The sequence below is a fragment of the Sciurus vulgaris genome (genome assembly GCF_902686455.1).
Source record: "Sciurus vulgaris genome assembly, chromosome: X".
NCBI lineage: Eukaryota > Metazoa > Chordata > Mammalia > Rodentia > Sciuridae > Sciurus > Sciurus vulgaris.
This window is the reverse complement of record NC_136471.1, coordinates 64,339,032-64,363,506: the sequence shown is the minus strand read 5'-3', so window position 1 is coordinate 64,363,506 and position 24,475 is coordinate 64,339,032.

Sequence of the window (24,475 nt, the reverse complement as noted above, 5' to 3'; positions counted from 1 at the left end):
TCCCTTTGGCTCATTGAACCTAAATTTAAAATGGAATCTGTGCTCATTTGAAGACTGGAGGATGACACACATACTTGTGTTCTAGGAAGAACCACAAACTTAACCTTGCAGACCTTGCCCAGGAATGTTCCTATTCGAACTGTCAAGATAAACACTGCTATTTCACCAAGTGTACCTCACCAATGAACTGTGACCTGCCCTCAAATTTAAATATCAATGAATCTGGTCTAAGCATGATTGCATCCCTCATTTGCATGGAGATCTGGAGTCAGTTCCTGACAAGGAACTTTCTTTATATAAGTCAGACACTATTTGTACCCTCTGAATGCATTTTCATTCATTTCTTATTGAAGGATACATGTCCCTGGTTTTCAAACTGTTTACTGAAAGAAAGCCTCCCTTTTTATCTTGAATTCTTTCCTAGTGAAATTTTATAAAAGAAGTAATAGAGACAAATATTTAGGAAAAAAATATTTTTTAAAAATTGAGTATCTTTAAATTTGTTTGTATGTAAAAAACAGTCGCAAGATATATTGTAATGTCTTCAGAAATAACAAGAACACTTTCTTATTTATGCCTCTCAACCCATGATATGCTACGTCCAGAAACATTGCATAATCCAATTACATGATATTTTTGGCTTGTGTTGTAACACATAGGTGTTAATGAGGTCAAATCATTGCCAACAAAAAAAGTAGAAGTCCTCTGACTATACTGATCCTATTTTTAACCTATCCAAAATTGACCTCATTAAGTTCTTTGAATTTTTTATTTTATGCACAGAAGTATCCTTTTATCTTTGGAAATCCTGTTTCAAAACACTCAGTACATACCTGATACCATGGATAGTAAAGAACCCTGTATACACTATGCTTTTTCCTATATGTAAATATGATAAAGTTTAATATATGTTGGGCACAGTAATGTATTAATGACAATAACTAATAATAAAATAGAATGATTAAAACAATATACTATATTAAAAGACATGTGACTGTGGTCTTTCTCTTTCTTTGATTCTTTCCATCTCAATTTGATAACCAACATGACTACTAAATGACTATGGATAGCATATACAGCATGGGTATTCTGAACGAAATAATTCATATCCCAGGGAGGATAGAGCAAGATGGAATAAGATTTCATTGCTCTAATGATACTGTGTAATATAAAACTCACAAATTGTTTATTTTTTTAATTTCCTATTTAATATTCTCAGATGACAATTGACGTTGAGTGGCTCAAACTATATATAGCAAAACTGCAGAAAAGGGAAAATTATTGTACTTCTGTATCTCTTAGAAATGTGCTAATAATTCTGCCCAGAAAAGTTTCCATTTTAAACATTTCATATGAATCTCAACTATGGAAAATGAGAACAGAGGACCCAGAAAGAGGTCTATGTATTTATGGACAATTAATTTTGATAAGGTGCTAAGGAAACACAATGGGGTAGTGAAAATATCTTGAATAAGTGATGTTGAGTAAACTGAATATCAACAAGCAAGAGAATGATATTAAGTCCTCCTCTCACACCATATAAAAATCAAATAAAAACATTAAAAATTTAAACATAAGACCTGAAACTATGAGATCACTAGGATAAAAAAGAGAAAAATTCCATCACATTGGTGTAGGTAATAAATTTTCAAATATGAACTAGAAGTCATAGGCAATAAAAGCAAAAATACAAAATTACAAAAATAAATAAGTAAAATGATTTACATTAAAACTAAAACGCCTCTTCAAGCAAAGAAACCAATCTACAGAGGATAGAGATAGTCTGTGGATTGGGGAAAATTATTTGAAAATTATATATCAGATAAGGGTTATTATTCAAAATAAACATTCGAGAAACAATCCAACAGTAAGAAAACAAATAACTGAAAATGGACAAAGCTACACTGAGATTTCCTTTCAATCCTGTTATAATGGTAATCATCAAGAATGAAAATAGCAATAATTTCAAGTATAAAAAAAACCTGTCAGGCGATCGATCAATCTCACGATGGGGTATACAGCCAAGAATATGAAACCAGCCCGTTGAAGAGGTATCTGTACTCTCATGTTAACTACAGAGTTATTCATAGTAGCCAGGATATGAAAATAAATTGTCTATCAATGAATGAATAGATAAAAAGTATCTGAATGATTGGAAAATAAAATATGAATAAAAGAATGGTGGCATACAATTCATCTTGTGAAAAGGAAATACTATTATATGAACCAGCTTCGATGAGCCCATGGGATATTATATGAAGTGAAATAAAGGAAACATAGTAAGATAAATACTGTTATGATTTCACTTATACATGAAATTTTAAAAAGTCAGAATTATTTAAACAGAAAAAATGGTGGTTTCACAGGCTGTGGAATGGGAGTTGGGGTTATGTTGGTCAAAAAACACAAAAATTCATTTAGACAAGAGGAATAAGTACAAGACATCTCCTGTAAACTATTCATGGTGACTATACTTAATAACAATCTATTGCACAATGAGCATTTCTAAGGAGTATATTTAAGTGTTTTAACCATGAAAGAAATAAGGATTTGATGAGATATATAAGTTAAAGTTTTATTTGACTTCTACAATGTATCCATATATTTAAACATCATGCTGCACATCATAAATGAACACAATTTAAAACAAAAAGAGAACAACCCACAAAATACTCCGATGCATTATTCATTTTGAAGTAAAGCATGTTCTTGGATAGAAGGAATGCAATGTGAGTTTTCATGAATTGTAATTGTTTAAAGCAGCTGTTATTTCTTAATTTCAGAATATAATGTCTATGATTCATCTTTCAGATTACCTGTTAAATCATACAAAAAATTACAAACTACATACAGGCATACTTCATTTTATTGAGCTTTGCAGACATTGTTTTACAAATTGAAAATTTGTGGCAATTTTATATCTATCAGTGCATTTTTTCCAACAGGTCAGATAATTGTTAGCACTTATTAGCAGTAAAATATTATAAAATTAAGATATGTACAATTTTAGACATAATGCTATTACACAATTAATTAATATGGTGAAATCAAAACTTCTATATACACTGGGAAACCAAAAAATTCATATGACTAAATTTACTATGGTATTCCCTATGTTAGAGTAGTCTGCCACTGAATCTTCAATGTCTGAGGTTTGCCTGTTTAACTGTTTGTCAACTGAAACAATTGCATATTGAAGGATTTTATTGTATAATTTACATCCTATAGCATGTTTTCCAATTATCCATATGTTATGACTTATCAATTGTAAATTTTCAAATAATCTTGCAACAGTGTACATATAATTCAATTTTTTAAGAAGGATTTCTTTTTCAGATTTTCTGTATTTATACTATTTATTTACTATAAATTTTAATTACATATAATTCAGTTACATAATTTTGATTACATACAAAAGTATATTCAGATTGTCCCAACTATATTTTTCTCAGGCTCATCAATTACAATGGCTATAATACAAAATAATGAGAAATTATTAGAAATATCAATTATATAATACTATCAATGAATTACTAAACTGCTGCTAATAAACTTTCTTTGTGATAATGATTCATATAAGAATACTCTTAAATAATTTTTATTTTGAGAACATGAATACATTTCTACAACTGTTCCAAATATTAACAGGTTATATATATTAAATAATTGAAAGAATTGACTCCATTTTCTTTCCAGATTTAATTTTTCATAATACAGTTCTCTATTACTTATAAGTTATTAATCTGTGACTTGCAAATGTGACAGTATGAAATAATGCAAAAGGTCTTTGGTATGATTCCCATTTATGTCTCCTACGAGTATTATTTTTTTTTAATTTTTTTTCAATTTTAATTAAAAATCATAAATTTACTTAGGGCAATATTGTTTGATTCATTCTGCCATTTTTCCCCCTTCCCCCCCACCCCTCCCACCCCTCTTTTCCCTCTATACAGTCCTTTCTTCCTCCATTCTTACCACCCTCCTTATCCCTAATCCTAACCCTAACGCTAACCCTAACGCTAACCCCTCCTACCCCCCCTTATATGTCCTCATCCGCTTATCAGCGAGATCATTCGTCCTTTAGTTTTTTGAGATTGGCTTATCTCATTTAGCATGATATCCTCCAATTTCATCCATTTGCCTGCAAATGCCATAATTTTGTCATTCCTCATGGTGGAGTAATATTCCATTGTACATATATGCCACAGTTTCTTTATCCATTCGTCAACTGAAGGGCATCTAGGTTGGTTCCACAATCTGGCTATAGCGAATTGAGCAGCTATGAACATTGATGTGGCTGTATCTCTGTAGTATGCTGATTTTAAGTCCTTTGGGTATAGGCCAAGGAGTGGGATAGCTGGGTCAAATGGTGGTTCCATTCCAAGCTTTCTGAGGAATCTCCATACTGCTTTCCAGAGTGGCTGCACTAGTTTGCAACCCCACCAGCAATGTATGAGTGTATCTTTTTCCCCACATCCTCGCCAACACCTATTGTTGCTTATGTTCTTGATAATCGCCATTCTAATTGGGGTGAGATGAAATCTTAGGGTAGTTTTGATTTCCATTTCTCTTATTACTAGAGATGTTGAACATTTTTTCATATATTTGTTAATTCTTGGTTGGCATCCATTTTCTTTCAGTGCTTGGTAAATGTTGTTCCAGGCCCTTCTAGCTTTTAGGGTCTGGATTGAAAAATCTCCTGATATTCTTATTGGTTTCCCCCTGAATGTAATCTGATTCTTTTCTCTCGTGGGCTTTAAAATTCTGTCTTCATTTTGAATGTTAGGTATTTTCATAATAATGTGCCTTGGTGTAGGTCTGTTGTAATTTTGCATATTTGGAGTCCTCTTGTACTTGGTTTTCCATTTCATTCTTCAGATTTGGGAAATTTTCTGATATTATTTCATTGAATAGATTGTTCATTCCTTTGGTTTGTTTCTCTAAGCCTTCCTCAATCCCAATAATTCTTAAATTTGGCCTCTTCATGATATCCCATAATTCTTGTAGATTCTGTTCATGATTTCTTACCATCTTTTCTGTTTGGTCAACCTTGTTTTCAAGATTAAATATTTTGTCTTCAATATCTGAGGTTCTGTCTTCCAGGCGATCTATCCTATTGGTTATGCTTTCTATGGAGTTTTTAACTTGGTTTATTGTTTCCTTCATTTCAAGGATCTGTTTGGTTTTTTTGTCAGTATCTCTAACTCTTTATTGAAATGTTCTTTGGCTTCCCTTATTTGCTCTTTTAACTGTTGACTGGTGCGTTCATTTAATGCCTGCATTTGTTCTTTCATCTCCTTGTTTGCTTCCCTGATTGTTTTAATTATGTACATTCTGAACTCCCTTTCAGACATTTCTTCTGCTGTGCTGTCATTGGGTTTTATTGATATAGTATCTAGGTTTGTTTCGGACATTTTCTTCCCTAGTTTTCTCATATTGGTCAGATGTCAGTGGGACTCTGTGATATTGCAGATTTCCTCTATTGGCTTATAGTGTCCCTGTAGATTTCCAGTGTATCACCTACCAGCCTTCAGTAGCCAGAAGTCTTGGATTAACTTGATAATGTAGTGCTTCCGAAGAACGCTGCCCCTAGCCCGCTACTGGTTCCAGGGAGAGAGACCTGGAGAGGTCTCTTGCTGCCCAGCCCTGGTCCCAGAGGCTGGTTGCAGGTCAGAGGTCTCCACTGGCTTGGGGACTTTTGGCTGGCTCTGTGTAGACAGGCTCTCACTGGGTGGTTTGCCCGAGAAGCTAGCCTAGAGAGGCGCTTCCCACCAGAGGGGGCTGGGCTGCTTGGGGAAGTCCCTGGCGCCCTGTGCTGGTCACTGAAGCAATCTGCGTGCGGGCTGGAGCTGGCAGCTGGGCGGGCCGGAGCTGGCAGTGGGGCGGGCTGGAGCTGGCCTCGCTGCTTCTGTGCAGAAAGGCTCTCACTGGGGGGCCCGCTCCGTAAGGCTGGAGATTCTGTCCCTGTGGGAGTAGCTCACCACCAGAGTGCACAGAGCTGCCTGGAGGAGACTCTATCTGCCCTGTCCTACTCTAATAAACCGATCGAATCTGGGCCTGCTGCCCAGCTGAGCTTCACAGGGTGGGGGAGACTCACCCCGTGGGTCTATTTTAGTCTGAGTCTCTCAATGCCTCCCCTTCTTGAATCCTGCATTCTGGAGCGACTGGAGATGCAGTCACCCTCTAGTCCACCATCTTGGATCACCCCGTGGAAAAAGCCTGCAGCTGGAAGGGGACAAGGCTGCCTGCAGAGTTCTCTGGCTGCCCACCCTGGTCCCAGATGCTGCTTGCGTGTCAGAAGTCTCCGCTGGCTTGGGCACTTGTGGCTGGCTCTGCGTGGAGAGGCTCTCACTAGGCGATCTGCCCCGGGAAGCTAGCCTAGAGAGGCGCTTCCCGCCAGAGGGGGCTGGGCTGCTTCTCCTACTGGTTTTATAACTTTCAACAATAACAGCCTCTGGACCTCAGTTTCTCAAAATAATAGCTACTATGTAAGCTTGGTTTGACAATGAGATAAGCTGTATTAAAAAATCTGGCCCAGAAGAGACAAAAAATAAATAGGGGATATTGTGATTTATTATATGTAAGAAGAACATTGAGGCATTTTCTAAGAAATGGGTATACAAGGAAGGAACAAAGTATTTCAAATATCCAATTTGTGTCCCTCCAATAAACATTGTACATATATTTGGATCTCTTTTCCATTTATATCTTAAAGCACTGTTGAATACTAATATAAACAGGAAACAAATTATGGACATGAATAGGTATACCAATGAGATACAAATTGATGGTTTGCATGTAGTGATATAAGTCATTTCTGGGGTGCAATTTATAATGGTTCATTTTATTTAAAAAAGAAACTCATCTCTTGGTGTTGACATCTCTGATTAATTCTTGCATATTCACTAAGAATCTTGTCCACCATGCGGAGAATTTTCAAGAGGCAAGCAATGCCTCTAAAATCATGGTGATAACAGTGTCAAGAAAATAATTTCTTTATAGAAGAAAAAATATTTTGAAACCTTAAGTGAAAAAAGGTTCATAGAGAAGTAAAAGACTTAGGAAACAGAAGTAGTATTTTCATTCTGTATACTAGTATTGGGGTTCAATATGGACTGATCCCCAGAAAGTCAAAGTGCACACACGGCAATGCAAATCACACGAGGTTTTATTGCAAGCTCGAGCCTGGACCACAACCAGCCTCTCAGACCACTACCATGGCTGAGTGGGGAGCCACCTCGAGGGATGAGAAAAGCACTCCACTTAAGAAATTTCCAATCATTCACATACAAAGACCTGTACATTATTGGTTAACATTGGAACAGCTAAGCATTTGTTCTCTTTGGGTTGGGTCCTGCCAATTTATTTGAATCTCATTGGGTCCCGCCAAAACTGAATGGTCCTGGAGGAAGAAGGGAGGAGGGAGGGGGTGAACTATGCAGGAGATGAGTCAGGGCTAGGCCCCCTCCCCTGTCCTTGATAGATAAGGTTTCCAGGCAGCTGCCCATTTCTTGGACAGATATCTCTTAACAGCCTTGATAAACCCTGGGGGCACAGGATGTCCTGTTTGTCCTGTATTGGCTCTTGAGGGTAGTACCTGTGTGCCCTTTCCTGGGGGGAGGTTTTACGGGCCAGTTCCCAAAATGGCTTGTTCATACAACATGGCTGTACAGATGTTACCTTGTTCTCAACACTAGCATATTAATATTCAAGAACAATACAGGGTTATATTTACATATCATGATTGTAGTAAGTTGCAAGTAAAGGTGATTAGGAATATTAATGCTTTACTCAGTGTCTTAAGACCTTTATTTGGTTATTTTTTAAATACTTGTCAGTTAAATATGTATTATGCACCCACTATTTGCATAGAATTTTATTACAATAGTTAATGTAGTGCCAACTGAATAAGCTTGAATAGATAGTGGAGAATGTTATTAAGCTAGTTGTGATTCGAAAGAGAATACATACTTCTCATGAATTTTCATCTTTGTGTGTGTGTATTTTTATCCAAACCATCATGAGGTGGTATTTTCTGATATATCTTTTTATATCACAGGAGGAAATCAGTTTATTTTCAGAAGTATATTATGTTATAGGAAACTAATAAGTCAACCCCATTTTAAAAACTGGAATGCAGAAGCAATGGATGTCAGCAGTCAGTTTTTGATTAGCTGTCTTAGTCTGTTTCAGTGACTATAACAAAATAACGTAAACTGGGTGACTAATACATAACAAACTTTTTATCACAGTTCTGAAGGGAAGAACATCCAAGATCAAAGTACCAGGAAGTTTACTGTTCAGTGAGAGCCTACTTTCTGGTTTATTGAAAGCACTTTCTTCTTGTGAATTCACAAAGCAGAAGTGGTGAAGGGTCTCTCTATAGCCTCTTTTATAAGGACATTAACCCTTTTCTGCCCATATGATCTAATCACTTCCCAAAGGCTCCATAATCATCACATTAGTGATTATATTTTATACATGAATTTTGGGGTGGCACAAACCTTCAGAATATAGCACTAGTCCAGAGAAATAGTTGTTGGTCTCCACAGTGGGACAGCATATGTCCACAGTCACTTTTCTTTTTAATATTGAGTTCGGATATGGTCATGATAGACCCAAGCAGGAGAATCCTTAATGTCCTATGGGAGGATTGTTCTATTCATCCTGTCATAATGCAGCTTTTATGTGCAGTACTTACTGTGCCCTTTTCCTGAGGGTCAGGTAGCCAATAAGCTAGTACCAGCAATCAATCTTACAATTACTGGCCTTTTTCTATATTGACAACAATTGAAAAAACACTTTTCTAAGTAAATATATAACTTAAAATGCAGCAGAGTAATAACTAACCATTGTCAGATTAAAATATATTAAAATTATTAAGTAAGATTAGGATAAGTATTATTAAGGATTAAGGATAAGTATTATTCAAAAACTTTGTTATTAAATTTCTATTCATGCAAGAAATGGTGGTTCCAGAATATCTTTTTAGGAGGGGTGAAATTTGATTGGCAGGGAAGGATAAAGCATTTGTTTTGAAACCATTTTGTATAAAAAATAATCAACGTTGACCTAGTATTTTCATATGAACAGGCAATAGAGGTAATTTGGTTCCAATACTTTCTAAAGTCATTATTTTGTATTACCACTACCTTCAAGAACACACACAGGAGAAAATATGGAATACTGTTAACCTCATGTTGTCTAAGTTTGTCAATTAAAACATAAACTTGTACATGTCCATTACATTTTATGGTCCTTGATTGTTTTTCTGTAAATATCTAATGTGGATATTACTATCAGTAATATTGAGTACCTTGCAGCTTAAAAATCTCAAAACTATTGTGTAGTACCTATACATAGTGTTTGGTTATTAAATTTCCTTCCCTTTATGGTGGCATTTTACTCAAAACTGTCCATAAAGTGAATTTCTTATAGCTGGTTGTCCCTCCCAGGCAGATCAAGTAGAGATCAATAATTTCCAATATAATGTGTTCCATGACCTTGCAATGTTTTGTTTCCTCTCCTGGGTTTAAAGCCTGGAGTAGCATTAGTCATTAAATTTATCTTAGAAAAAATCATAAAAGGAACTACAACCATATTGTAGCTGAGCCCATGTTTTTGATTAGTATCTAAAAAACAATTATTAGGAGTGCTTGAAATCTAGGTGTGGGTATCTTTCAAAAGACTTAACAGATGGTTTTGTTAAGAATTATGATTTTTAAAATATGTGTGTGATACACCTGCACACACTCATTTCTATATGGTGCATTGGCAAGCATGTTTTCTTGTATTCATGTTTTTACATACATTTTGGTATGTATGCATGTATCTTCAGAATGCGTTTTCTGTAAAAGTTCTTATACAGGGCACCAGCATCCCATTATCATCAGAGCAACAATGTGTCTTTTAAAATAGATGTAATATTCTCATTAGGATAACCATTTAGTTGTCTATCCAGATGGAATGGAGGTGGCATAGAGGACCATGAAGAATATGGAGAAAGGTAATACTATTATATATTATATTATAAGAACAGGAGTAGATTCTATTTGTCCCCCATTTAACTTAAATCATTCTTTGTCAGTAGCACCAAAAAATAAAAATAAAACATGCAAAATTAAAATGTATGGAAAAGAAGCAAATGCAAAATAAAAGCGAAGCAGAGTTAATTTTTGCAAGTATGCATTACTTTTCTTTTAGTCAATATTGTACTGCTTTGAAGATTTTTACCGGTTTTTGGGGGGTAGAGAGGTGATATAAGCCATACATACTCATTATAGAAGTCTTACAATATAAACAAAAGTAAAAATAAGAGAAAATCATTTATGACCTCACAACCCATAGATGGTCTTCATTAAATATTTCTGGAATAGACATCTGAACCTTTTTACTACATATGAAATATTTATATAATTTGGATTATCAAATTTATCCAATTGTTGCCTATTTTTTGATTTGGCATCATATTTAATTTTATATGTTATCAAATTCTCTTCAAAATGATTTTTAAAATAACTTCAAGATATTTTATCAAATGACTGCCATAATACATTTAATATTTTACCTAGCTACATATATGTTGTTTTAAGGATAACTCATTGGATATCTTACAACCAGAAAGGTTTTGCTTATAAATATGTTTCTACTTCTGCTATTTTCTTAGGATAAATTTCCATAAATTAAATTAGTTGGTCCAAATTTAAGTAATTTTGAAGTGTCTTCAAACATACCACCAAATTGCTTCATAGCAAGGAAAGTGTTTAGGTCAATTTAATGTTTCTCCAACATCAAGAGGTTTATTTAAAAATGATTTTGATAACTTGATATTTCCAAATATTATAGGAAAATTTTGTTTTGACATAACTAGTTCATCTAGCAAATAGATCCTTTCATTTCAATTATTTTTGATCACTTTTATGCTCAAGAATTTCTTCACAATAATATTAGTTAAATGATCACCTGAAGCTTCTTTTGTTTTTTGTACATATTTTTGTTTAGTACACATAGAATTTATTTTGTTCTTTAGTAACTAGACAAAATAAATTGTTTATTTTACAGGAAGGCATTTTTCATCATTGAATTTCCTGTTTTCTCTCACCAGTACAATATGGTCTGTTAAATGTTTGCATTAAAAACTATTTGAAGAATATAAAATCTGTTTCAATTAGTATGCTGATTATTTCAGTGCAGCACTGTTTAGTTTGTTTCTATACAACATTTTAGTATTTAAAAATCAAAATCAGGGTATATGTTTTAAAGTTAAATTTATAATCCATTATTAGAAATCTAACTATATAGCCTGAAAAGTCACATTTTATATATATATATATATATTTGAATAAATAACCACTTATCATTACAACTATAGATAGTATAGACACAAACATACAACTTACTCAATGCACCTATAGGTAGTTGAATAAAGCAATAAAATGATATTTATATTGTTCATCTTTCCCAAATGTGATTTTTATATTAATTCAACTCTTGAATTTTCAGGGCTTAGAATATAAATATACATCATAATTATGTCATGTTTTTTTAAAAGTTTTTCATGAAAAAATTTAGTTGGAGGAAATATAATAGAGTTTTCTAGAGAAATTTAAGTAAATAGAATATGTATATAAATGTGTGTGTGTGTGTGTGTGTGTGTGTGTATTCAGAGACTGAGAGACAAGGATTTTAAAGAATGGGCTCACATCACGGAAGAAAAATATTAAAGAAGTAGCTCCCATGATTGAGGAAGGTGGAAAGTTCAAACCCTATGGGGCAGGCTAGTGAGCTAGAAATCTAGGGGAAAGTTAGTATTTCTGACTGAATTTGAAGTCAGTCTGGAGGTAGAATTCCTTTATGGAAGAGGACCTTAGTCTTTTCTCCTAAATTCTTCAACTGACTGGATGAGCTCAACCCACATTATGGAAGGTAATCTGCTTTACCCAAACACTACTTATTTAAATGGTAATAACATCTAAAAAATAATCTCACAGCAACATTTAAACTTGTGTTTAACCTAAAATTAGATACCCATGGCTTAGTGAAGTTGACAAAAACATGAAGAAAGTAATAAAATAGAAGGACTAAGATGCACCCCTAAAAAAAGCTGCAGGTAATCCATAATATGTCATTAAAATATTCATGTCTATAATAATATAATTGTTATAGTCATGTTGCAACTAGCATTGCTAGTTGTAGGATTACAGGAAAATTTATTTTAAAATGAAATTAAATGCAAGCTCTCTTAAATAAAATCAACTTAACTGACTTGCCAAAATTATAGTCTCCTCCATAAAATGACCTGATTAAGAAGCTTGTTACTATTATTTCCTGTGGAGAGTGGTAACAGAGGATGGGAGAGCAGTGACTGAGATTGGGGGTCTCTGATGACCTCATGGCTGTGGCATACACAGTGCCCAGGAATGTTTCTGTGCAAGGACACAGGATTCTTAGCTGTTGTGGCAATACCCTACATAAGGAGGCTCTGTGCAAGAGTCCTATCAGCTCTGACCTTGATCTCAGGCACACTGACAGCTCCTGGGAATGAAGGAATTCTTATGCTAGACAGTTTCACCAGCTCACCAGCTTCTCCTGTTCCTGCCTCCTTTAAAGTAACTTTAAACAACGGACTTTCTTGACAGCTTCACAAAGCTCCTAACATTGCACTTTGCAACTGTGGATTGCAACTGTAGAAAACCTACGTAGATGTCCTAGTTTCTGTAACTTTCCTGAATACAAAGAGTAATGGTCTATAGTCTTTAACGTGATAATGAGACATATGTAAATAAAGATTGCTGGTGAAACTCTTTAGATCTGCATCTCTATCAGAGAGCAGAGCTGTACCTGATCCCAGATTAACCTTAAAAAAAATTGTGTTTCTGAATCTTTATTTTTTTAATCTCCCTTTGACGTCGTCCAGCGGCATCGATTTGGCGCAGGGGCAAACGAGTAGGGAGGCTCTTGAATACAGAACGGTTTATTGTTGAATCTGGATTATATGCCGGAGGGCATGGCGTGGTAGGGGTTAGTTCCTGTTCTTCAGAGTCACTTCCCTGTTCTGAGTCCCAACATCTACTTCCTCTTTTAGAAGCTCAACTCGATGGTTCCTCTTTTACAGATTCTAGTATCTCTTCCCCCTCTCTTATCTGTTCTTGAATTTTAGTCTTTAATTGAATTCCATTTTCTTTTAATAATGCCTTAAGCGGACCCTCCATGTGGAGCCGAGAAATTCCTGATCCCATGATTAAAATCTGAATAGCTTCTCTAACTGCTACTAAAATAGCAAACAGTAACCAAGCAAATAAAAGCAATAGAAATACTAGAACAATTAACATTTTAAACACATTCATTTAAGATATCCTTTGCTGTCTCTTAGGACAACCTTCTGTTAAGTTCCCTCACTAGGGGAACCTTCCCTTATGCTCCCTCTCTAGGGGAACCTTCCCTTATGCTCCCTCTCTAGGGGAACCTCCCATTAAAACCTTAAGGCAACTGTTTCCTCAAATAGGGAAACCTTCTCGTTAATTATGCTAGCGAAACTGTCTTTTACTTACCTTATCCTTGTGGTGCTGATAACTGTATAAAATGTTACGGGTCTAGCTGCCCAATCATGGCAAAGGTCAAAATGAGCAGGCATGATCAGGAACACTTGGGAACACTTGTGCACACATTGTGTGCATGGACTTAATTGTGTGCATGGACTTAATTGAATACGGCCAATTATAAACCACCTGGGTGTGCTTATGTTAATCAACCTCCTCACTGCCGATGTGACCAAAACAACTTCTGGCTTTCTGCCAGGCACCATCTTGGCCAGTCCACATGGCATAGCCCCAAACATCCCTTCACCCCTCACCAGAACTGCCAGTTTGGCAGCACTGGTTGTGGAAATTTCCTACATATTTTACTTCTGCCTTGGAGTTTTATGCTCTCCAACAGCTGGATGTATTTGTTTTCAAACATTTTTGTCTTACTTATTCATCATTATTAGACAATTTTAATTAAATATGATGTATAACATGCTGCTGCATGAAAATTAAGTGGAAAACTTCCAAAAAGCAAATTAAAAATAAGTACCTTAAAATATCAATATATTTGTCAGTGTGGTTCACAGACATAATTTTCAGCAAAATTTTCTTCATAGATTCTATTGTTATTCTTCCACCTTAAAATAACTGAAGGCAGAAGTCAGATATAATGCATGATATATACATAGTTTGTAAAGATTACACAGTACACAAATCCATGGGTCATATGCAAAAGAGAGACTTTAACAACACATCATAATAATGGGAAGTGAATGCAAGTACTTTAGGATAAAATGCAAATTTTCAGTTTAAAAAGTTTCATTTACAGCCAAGCACAGTGGCAAATACCTGTAATCCCAGTGGCTTGGGAGGCTGAGACAGGAGGATTGTGAGCTCAAAGCCAGCCTCAGCAAAAAGCAGGTGCTAAGCAACTCAGTGAGACCCTGTGTCTAAATAAAATGCAAGATAGGGTTGGTGATGTGGCTCAGAGGTCAAGTGCCCCTGAGTTCAAACCCCAGTAATAAAAAAAAAAATGTGATTTACAAATAAAGACATATTCAGTACACAATGTGGTTATAAGATAGTTATACATGGTATAATGATTTCCACAATGAAATTAACCCATCCATCAGCATCCATGCTATATAGTAGGTCCCCAGAACTTATTTATCCTATAAATGAAAGTTTGTACCTTTTAATCTCCTAATTTTCCTACCCCCAGCACCTAGTAAACACCCTACTGATCTCTGCTCCAGAAGTTTGATTTTTTGAAGATTCTATGTAAAGGTGAAATCAAATAATTTGTCTTTCCATGTCTAATATATTTCATTTAATGTAATGACCTCCTGGCTCATCCATGTTGTCTCAAATGCCAGGACTTCCTTATATTATGACTAAAATATCCCATTGTGTGTGTGTGTGTGTGTGTGTGTGTGTGTGTGTGTGTGTGTGTGTGTATCACATTTTCTTTATCATATAAATTGTATTGGCATAAAATCAGGTACATAAACTAATGGAACAAAACAGAGAGCTCAGAAATAAACCCACACAAATATGGCAAACTATACTCTGCTTAGAGTGCCAATGATGCACTATGGAGGAAGGAAACATACTTTAACAATTGGTGATAGGAAATATGGATATTCACATGCAAAAGACCGAATTATATGCTTTTTTAAAACAATATATAAAAATTAACTCAAAATTCATTAAATACTCAAATGTAAGATTTGAAAATTTAAAACTAATAAAAGAAAACAGGATAAAAGGTCATTGACAATAATCTTAGCAATATTTTGTTGAATAATTCCAATGCACAGATGACGAAACCAAAAACACACAATTAGAATTACATCAAACTATAAAGTTTCTGCAGAGCAAAGGAAGCGAACACATAAAAATGAAACATTTTATTAAAATGGGCATTTTAAAATCAGTGGCATGTTTAAAATTTAAAATAAAAAGCAACATACAAATGAGAGAAAAATTTCCCAACCACATATCAGAGTAGGTTTAATAGTCAAAGTACAAAAGGAATTCATGCAATTCAATAGAAAGCAGTCAAACAAAAGATTCCAAATAACTTGATTAAAAATGAGCAAAGATCTCAAATGAACATTGTAAAGACATAGAAATGGCCAACAGATATATGGAAAGATGTTCAATGTCACTAATCACCAGAGGTGCAAATTAATGTTTCAATGCCATGTAAGCTCATAATTATTAGAATGACTGGAATCGAAATGACAGAGATAAGAAGTGTTGGTAAGAATACAGAGAATACTAGCAACAATAGGTGTTGGTGAGGATGTGGGGAAAAAGGTACACTCATACATTGCTGGTGGGGCTTCAAATTAGTGCAGCCACTCTGGAAAGCAGTATGGAGATTCCTTAGAAAACTTGGAATGAAACCACCATTTGACCCAGCTATCCCACTCCTTGGCCTATACCCAAAGGACTTAAAATCAGCATACTACAGAGATACAGCCACATCAATGTTCATAGCTGCTCAATTCACAATAGCCAGACTGTGGAACCAACCTAGATGCCCTTCAGTTGATGAATGGATGAAGAAACTGTGGTATATATATACAATGGAATATTACTCAACCATAAAGAATGATAAAATTATGGCATTTGCAGGCAAATGGATGAAATTGGAGAATATCTTGCTAAGTCAGATAAGCTGATCTCAAAAAACCAAAGGAGGAATGATCTCGCTGATAAGCAGATGATGACACATAAGGGGGGGTGGGAGGGGTTAAGAATGGAGGAAGGAGGGACTGTATAGAGGGATAAGAGGGGTGGGAGGGGTGGTGGGGAAGAAAAAAATTAACAAAATAACAGAATGAATCAAAAACTATTACCCCAGGTAAATGTATGATTACAAAAACGGTATGCCTCTACTTCATGTACAAAGAGAGAAACAAGATGTATCCCATTCGTTTACAATAAAAATGAATTAATAAAAAAGAATACAGAGAAAAGGTAATTGCCTGTAGGCTGCTAATAGGAATGAAAATTGGTAAAACTTTTGTGGAAAGCAGTATGGAGTTTCCTCAAATAATTTTAAAAAAGCTGTTCTGTGACCCATCAATCTTACTTTTTAGATATATATTTAAAAGGCTTAAAATCACTATCTCAAAGAGATATTTGCATCCACATGGTCTTTGCAGCAGCACTATTCACAAAAACCAAGATGTGGAGACAACCTAAGTGTCTACTGATGAATGAATTAATTTAAAACATCAATGTTTAAAGCATTGATGGATTAATTAATTTAAAAACTCAATATTTAAGACATTATTTTATTATACCATATGTTTTAGTCCATTTTTGGTTACTATAATATCAGATACTTTATGAGGAAAATGTATTTATTTCCTCATTTATATCTCTAATAGTTTTGGAAACTACAAGTTCAAAATTGGTGGCCTCATCTGTTTGGTATACACACACCCACACATACACACACACACACACACACACACATATACACACACATATATATCCCCTTGGTTTTGTGACAACATAATAGAGTGGTAGGAAGGGAAATGGCTGTGTGCAAAGAAAACCAAATAAATGGGGTGTCCACACTTCATAGCAACCCACTCTCTTGAAAATTCTGAGAGATCATCATTAATCCCTTTCATGGGTGATTCCCCCACAACCTAATTACTGTGAACTAGACCTAAATTCTTAAAGGTTTCACCTCAATTCTAGCACATTAGGACCAAGTGTACAGTAAATTAATCAATGGGGGAACACCATATCCAAACCATAACCAAACCATAACAACTTACTTTAACTGACATTTTCATTTAACTGGACAAAACCCATTGTATAAGTAAGATGGTTTATCAACTCAAAAATGAGTTTTGCTTAAGAACTACCAGGTACTCGTATAATTTTTGCCTTAATAGCTAAATAGGTGGAGTTTTTAGCCTTGGAAGGAACTCATTTGGTAAGGGATGGGGAATCATTTTTTTAATGTGGATGATGAAAGAGTGCAATAAAAATGACTCTTCAGAAACATATTGTAAAATAACTGATGTGACAGAATTTTAACATTTTCAAACATTAACTTTGGAAGTGCAGATATTAATATTAAACTAAGGAAAGGTGACTAACTGCTTAGCACTAACACAGCTATGTTTTATTTCATGAAGCATGTCAGTTTCCTTACAGGATATATTGTACTAAGAAGCCTCAAGGCAGCAGTTGAGAGTTTTGAGGGCTCTGATAAACTCTAGATTTATATTTCATTAGAGACTTCATCTCTAATAAATAGCACTAGTGTGTTACACTAAATATCACTTTTACCTATAAAATATTTTAGATGCTTCTTATTAACTTTTTTGAAGTTTGATACAGGAAGCTTATTTCATTTTAAAAAGGCTATAATTCCACATAAATCATGTTTTTTGTGAGTTCTTGTGAAATGAGAAAAAATACCTAGGGGATTTTTTATGCATATATATATATATATATATATGTATATACACACACACACTCATATACAATGTAAGGTTTTTTATGTATTATTATATATAAAAACATAAAAGCAATTCCCTGGGTATGTTTTCTCATTTCTTAAGATGGTACATATATACATATGTATATATATATCCCATATATATGTATATGTATATATATATCCCATATATATGTATATGTATATGGGATATATATAGCATATAATATGGTGTACATATAATTTTTAAAGCAATTTTAGATGCACAGCAAAGTTTATCATTTGGCAATGTCACCAAAGTTCTTTCTCCATTTAAGTTTCATTTTAAAATTATAACAAAAGAGTTTTCTGGATACATATATTTATAAAAACAATTAAATCAGTATTTGCACTTAGCTAAAAATAGAATACCATCTTTCAGCAGCTAGCTTAGGAATACTCACCAGTTAGACTCTCAGGTTTTAGTGACATCCGAACTTCCTTGACTTTTTAGTCAACTTTCCACATAACATATGAAAACTATTACCCAAAAAGAAACTTTCCCTAGCCACAGCAAATATTTCTTCATTGCAAAAGCATCAAGATATATAATATCTAGAAAACACCATGGAAGCTGCTGTATCAAATTTATATTCTCACAAGTTGTTTTCTAGCTATGGTGACACAAAGAGTTGTATAGTGTTCTTGAATGCTGATTTCCCTATTTTTCCTATCCAATAGAAGAATTGCCTCCTACGTTAGTTCATGTAATTCTGTGCTTATATCTTTATAAAATACTTATTAACTGAATCAAAATTACTTTTTCTTTCCCTGACTACACTGCAAATTTATAAAGGTGTTTAGCCTTTATTAAGTTTTAAAATCTCTTTTAACCCCAATGTTCCTGAGCATAATATTTGACTTATAATATGTATTAAGATAAATATTATTTCGTTTTGGATATGCATACTGTTTTTTTTTTAATGGTGCTGCAGATTGAACCCAGGGCCCTGTGCTTGCAAGGCAAGCACTCTACCAACTGAACTAAATCCCCAGCCCCCTATGTTTTGGATATGTAGTGTTCCCCAAAAGCTCATGCGTGAGATAATGCAAGAACATTCAAAGGTGAAATGATTAGATTATAAGAGTTGTAAATTAATCAGTTTATTAATCCACTAATGTGGATTGCCTGGGTAAAAACCATAGGTAAGTATGGTATGGGTAGAGGAGACAGGTCACTAGGGACTGCCTTTGGAGTTTGTATTTTGTCTCAAGGGAGGGGAACTCTCTGCTTCCTGGTGCCCTGTTCTGAGCTGCTTTTCCTCTGGCAAGTCCTATAGTCATGATGTTCTGCCTTATCTCAGACCCAGAGCTATTGAGTCCACCAACCATGGACTGAATCTCTGAAACCATGAGCCAAAATAAACATTTTCTCCTCTAATTGTTCTTGTCAGGACTTTTGATGACGGATACGGAAAGCTGACAAACACAAATGGTTTATTTGTTTAAGTGTAATATATTTCCTTACATACTTTAAGAACAGGAAATGTCTAATACCAATGTTTTATTGTAATACTAGTACCTTATATTTATTCAGCAGAATATAGTTTGTACTACTAGTTCACCTATATTCTTCCTTGACCCCCTCCAATAAATCTAAGAGGTAGACAAACATACAAATATGCACAAACACACAGACATGATATCCATCATTGTACTTTTAGATTCATGGCATATAAATTGCATATTCAGTCTTTTTAGTACAATTATAGGTCTAGATCATGATTATTGATAAATATGCTGCCTAGTACATGACACACATATAACCATCATTTGACACAAAGAAGATCACAAGTTCAGTGAACATTTAAATACATTTCAAAGGATCTATGAAAATTTAGAGTTTTCTTTATCATCAATTTGTATTACAATTATAGTGAAGATTAACATTGTTTTATCACTTGATGTATTTCATTCATTCAATGAGAATAGCACATACAAGTACATACAGGTACTCAGTAATGAAAGTGTGTACGTGTGTGTGTGTGTGTGTGTGTGTGTGTGAATATGTGTGTTCTCTTAAGGTAATGGCAGTTTAATGTGACTGGAAACCTAAATACTATTTGTAGCAATTGTGGAAGAATTTAAAAAATGAGTCTAGAAAGAAATGGTAGAGCTTATTTTAAAGTTACTCTTGTATTATAGTAGGAAATCTAGACTGATTCTAAACGAGAAGAGCCACATTGATTTTCAAGTAAAAATATAGTAGTTTCCAGATTTGACAAAACAATGTTAATCTTCACTGTAATTATAATACAAATTGCTGACAAAGAAAACTAAATTTTATAGATCCTTTGAAATATATTTAAATGTTCACTGAACTTGTGAATCATGAAACCAAAGAAAAAGTAGGAATGAAGGGATAAACACTGATATGAGGCCTATTTATATATTTAGAATTGATAGAACTTGATGAATAATGAGATGTAGACAGGTGAGAAGAAAGGATTTGAGAATGACTAAAGTTCATAACTTCCACTACTAGAATAAAACAGTTAACTTTGATGGAGAATCCAGAAATAAGGTTTAGGAACATCATGGAAGACTGCAAGTAATTCTGATAACTTTCAAATGAATACTACCCATGCTGTCAATGGCCTTACATCAATATTTATGTTACATGATTGAAGGAATAATTGTGTGTCTTTATTTTAGAAAATTAAGGATACTTAAATAATGATGTCACTTTTCAAATCAATGTTATTAGTTGAAATATGGCTCAAGTTTGAATCATAGCAGAAACTAAAAATATAAACTCAAACTTTGAAATTATTATCATTATTACTCCTTAAATTCTTGAAATTAACTTTGTTTCCTCCTTTCTTAACATGCTGAAAATTCTAGCTTCCTCATATGAGAGAAACATTCTTTAATTTTTCATTTCCTAGTTCACCTAGTCATTTCTAATTCTTTAATATTAGATTTTAAAGTCTATATCTTCTTTATTTTCACTATTTTGAGGTAATTTCATTACCAGTCTCCCAAATAACTTCCTTGTATCTAGTTACTTCTTTTGATTTTGTGATCTTCCTGCTGAAGTTAATTTTCTAAAATATTGTTCTCATACCCCAACCAATAATCTAGCAATAATTGGTCTGAAGAAAAGAACCATGGCTATGAGTCAACCCAAATACTCCCCTGTCTATGATACTATGTGATCTCTCAGCCTCAGTCCCTTTATCTATAAAATGCAGATATCAGTGTTAAATTAAAAAATGGATGATAAATTATTAAATAATATAACATTTACACACGTTTAGCATAATTCTTGGTGCATAAGTATTTTTCTTTCCTTTACTATTCAAAAGAATTATCTATTAAATTAATAGAGAAATGAAAATTAAGATAGACAAAGCAAAAACAGGAAATACACATTACTTAAAATTCACAAAAAACACAAAGTAACTTATGAAGACTAGTCACAAAACTGAGCTAACTAAACAAGTAGTTCTGTATGCAAAAAGAACTTCAAATTCCTGAAAAAATGTGCATAGTAATGTAATCAAATTCATTTCCCAAAAGTCACAGGAAAATAGGATAATCAAATGCCAATTACGGTCAATTAATGTCTGACAGAGTTTTAATGAAAAAATCTAGGGATCCTTAAATATTTTTTAAAAGATGAATTGCTTATGATCATATTGTTATATTTATAAAGAGAAAAAGAAGTTAAAACCTAATATGCACCAAAATAACGTATAAAAAGTAGATTAGTACACAAAAATCTACCCAAAGACAAGAAAGTGTTTTTCATCATAAAAAAAAAAAACTTGCATTGAAATAAAGCATTAGAATTTCAGTTAATGCAAAGTATGTGTTAAAAGGTTTTAAGAGAAAAATAAACTCCTTCAAAATTGATTTTTTTTCTTCATTATGAAGAATTATGTAAAAAGTGTTGAATTGCAAGATGCAAAAAGGCAGAAATTCAGACAATTCACATTTACAGAAGAAATAAAAGAACATTGGGGGTGATGGATATGTTCATTATCATGATTGTTGTGATTGCTTCATGGATATATCATATGTCAAAAGAGCACATTGTACATTTTAAATATGTGTAGTTTATTTTATGTCAGCTGAACCTCAAGAAGCACATATGGGTGGGTATGGTATAGTTCCACATACTTTGAGAGGCTGACATGGTATCATTTGAGCTCATGAGTTTGAGGATAGCCTGGACAACATGTGAAAAAGGGGAGAGAGCACATATGCCTTATTTGTTGTATACATTTTAGGATGACTATTTTTACCTTCTTGATATTTAAAAAATCAATTCAAAAATCAAAACAACAGCAAAAAAATGCAGAGAACACAATGAGGATATCAAATTAACCAGAATGTAATAGGCAAAATATTTGATTTGATTTTTAAAACAAATCAAGATGGAAACCTTAAGAAAACTCTGGTAAAAGCCTTTACACCTAAAACTTTGATTCCTTTACATAGATATATTTCCAGATCCAGATCATATTTTAGAGAGTAATAAGGATATGAAAATTCAAAAATTAAACCAAGAGAGAAAAGGGCAATTTGCATATTTAATCACTTGAGGAATAAGAAGGCTTTGGAGACATTAAATAAACCTTTTCTCTGACATGGATATGCAATTTGCTTGACCATAGCAACAGTCACTCTGTCTATATGTGTATCAAAACCTCATGTTTTACATATTAAATATATGCATCAGTTATTTGAAAGAAAACAAACTTGCGTTTTCAGACTTAGTCAATATGAGAAAAAGTAGGAATGACTTCAACGGAAACTAAATGAATCCGAGATTCAATCAATGGTTAAGTACAGATTAGAAGCAGATAGTATTAAAGTATAATTATAAAAATGTGACTCTGACCTGTGTGAAATTTTTTACATAAACCACTGAGATCCTCATAATGGTCTTAGGGGACAAAATACTTCAAAAGATATTTAAAAAGTTAGAAATTTATAAGCTATAAGAGTATAAAGAATAAGATTTCTGTTATAAAATATTTGTTAAACTGAAACCCAAGCCCAGCCCCAGCACCTCTGGGTAAGACTTCTGCACCCAGGAGTCCTGACCCAAAGAACTAGGCCCCGCCAAGCTTAGCCCCAGCCCGCAGTCTAGTGCTGTGCTGCCATTGTCAACATGTGGAGGTGCCTCTCCCTACTAGCAGGGATTATATCCCACCTGCAGGCCATCATCTCTAGAGAAGCAGTAACCTTATTGGGTCACTGCATTATCAAGTTCCTCCCAGGCATCAGGCTACTGAAGACTAGGAGATCTGAACACTACTGTATAGTTTTATTGCAGAATATTTTATTAGTGGAAATATTATAATTATTCCTATTATACCTACTATTATTCCTACTTTTCTTTTATTAATATTTTTCTCATCCTTTCTATTTTCTTCTTCTTTTCCTATCTCCTTGGAGACTCTTCCTTTACACATGCTAACAACCAATTTCTTTTAATTCCACTTTCACTACTTCTATGACATAGTACCTCTATAGACGCACTTCTTATATTATTAACATTATACCCTATATCCCTCTCCATTCTCTTTGTCCACCATTAGAAATTGTGGTCCTTATTGCAAACCTATTGACTAAGCTGTAGATAATAATCAAAATCATCATCTCTGTTTACTAAGACAATATGGTTAATATCTTAAAAGGGACAATTTGAGTTAAGGATGCATATTGTTTGTATGGTGTGCTAATATTGATCTCTCATTTCAAGGTGAGGTATTGGAAACCTGCAGGGACACTATAAGTCTATGGGGAGAAACTGCTATACCTTAGATTTGAACTCCTAGAGGGGAAGATACATGTACAATATGAGAAAACAAGGGAAGAAAGTGTCCCAAACAAATATAGATGCTACATCAATAAAACCCAATGACAGCATGGCAGAAGAAATGTCAGAAATGGAGTTCAGAATGTACATAATTAAAATTCTCAGAGAAGCAAACGATGAGATAAGAGAGCAAATGCAGGCATTGAATCACACCAATCAACAGTTAAAAGAGCAAATACAGGGGGCAAAAGATCATTTCAATAAAGAGATAGAGATTCTAAAAAACAAACAAACAGAAATCCTTGAAATGAAGGAAACAATAAACCAAATTAAAAACTCAATAAAAAGCCTGACCAATAGGCTAGATCACTTGGAAGACAGAACCTCAGACACTGAAGACAAAATATTTAATCTTGAAAACAAAGTTGACCAAACAGAAGTTCTTAAGAAATCATGAACGGAACCTCCAAGAATTATAGGAAATCATGCAAAGACCAAATTTAAGAATTATTGGGATTAAGGAAGGCACAGAGATACAAACCAAAGGAATGAACAATCTAGTCAATGAAATAATATCAGAAAATTCACAAATCTGAAGAAGGAAATGGAAAACAAAATATAAGAGGTTTACAGGACACCAGTTGTACAGAATTACAACAGGTCCAC